The sequence below is a fragment of the Crocodylus porosus genome, unplaced genomic scaffold (genome assembly GCF_001723895.1).
Source record: "Crocodylus porosus isolate Cpor-Errol unplaced genomic scaffold, CroPor_comp1, whole genome shotgun sequence".
Lineage (NCBI taxonomy): Eukaryota > Metazoa > Chordata > Crocodylia > Crocodylidae > Crocodylus > Crocodylus porosus.
Window position 1 is genome coordinate 70,411,103 of NW_017728931.1, and position 1,407 is coordinate 70,412,509.

The following is a 1,407-nucleotide window of genomic DNA, read 5'->3' on the forward strand; positions in this document are numbered from 1 at the left end:
CCTCTCCCCCCGCCCAATATACAAGAGTATGACTTTATTCAGAGCTATTATGCAATCATCCCTATGTACACAATAAACACACAGAACTCGGGACAAAAATATTTTTTGAAATAAAATATACTATTGTAGATGTTTGATTTTTAGTATATGCATTTGTTTCTTTTTTCCCCCAGTTCCTAGATAGCAAGCCATCTTGCTAAAGGAGTATTTCTGGGGACAAGGGGCGGGACTTCTGGTAGCAAAGGTCAGGGGTTAGAGGCTCACCAACACCTCACCACAATTTGCTAAGCTGCCCTCCAGCCAAAAATAATTTCCCGCCCCATGCTAGCGCAAAAGGCATTTTCCAGGCCCCCCAGCTATGTACTATTCCCCCAGTACAGTGGTTCCCAAATTCTTTTATATTGCAGACTGGCAAACTCATTCAAAGAATTTTGGTGGACTGGATATAGAAACAATCTAGTTTACATATTTAAATTTAATTTTTAAGCAGGCAGGGGGAGTTGCAAGGATCAGATCAGGTTGAGGCACTGCAACTGTGGGCACCGGGGGACCCTGCAGAAGAGGGGGCTGTGCAGGCAGTGACCTAGGGGGACCCAGCTGGGGCTGCCTGGGAAGAAGGGGCTCTGCTGCCTTCCCTAAAAGGAAGCAGTGAGCCACCTTCCTGCCCTCTGCCCTGGGCATTTCCCTGCCCATATCCTCCTGCTCCCAGCAATGGGCAGGGCTGGCAAGTCCTGTCCGGTCTGGCACAGTCCTGATACCTGCTGTGCAGGCTGCACCTCACCAAGCACGGCCATGGCAGCGGGAGTGAGATGGGATGCATGGAGTCAGCTTCCTCCCTCCCAGGGCTGGCCCGCCACAGCTTGGCATGACCAGGTACCATGACTTGGCAGCTGCAGTGGTTGGGAACCTTTGCCCTAGCATACACATAAACTCTGAACATCTGAAGTCCTAAGCTAAAGACATATTGAGATATCTAGAACTGGTTGTCCCTAATAGTAACTTCAAACAACTACTGAGTGAGTCCAGTAACTACCAGCACCCTTTTTCTGGCTGTCCTCCTCCTATCTGGTCACTGGTAGCTATGTTTCCTGATCCATCCATATCTAGAAACAGAGACGTTTCTGAAAAAAACATTTCCTCTTTTTTGTTTTAACCTCTTTTTGCACTTAAAAATTGTTATAGCATAAAAGCATGTGGTAATACACCCTAAGCCCCTAAAATGTTAAATTTCAGTTTGATGAAAGACACACATCTACAATATAATTCATCCATAACCTCCTAGCTGGATGTTTTAGATTCCCAACCAGATAGATTCATTCAGATAAGGTTAATCAACAGTTATAATCAAGCGTAAATGTACTGCCATTTCAGAGCAGTCCTATGGTTTATGTGAAATGAGTTGGTAGT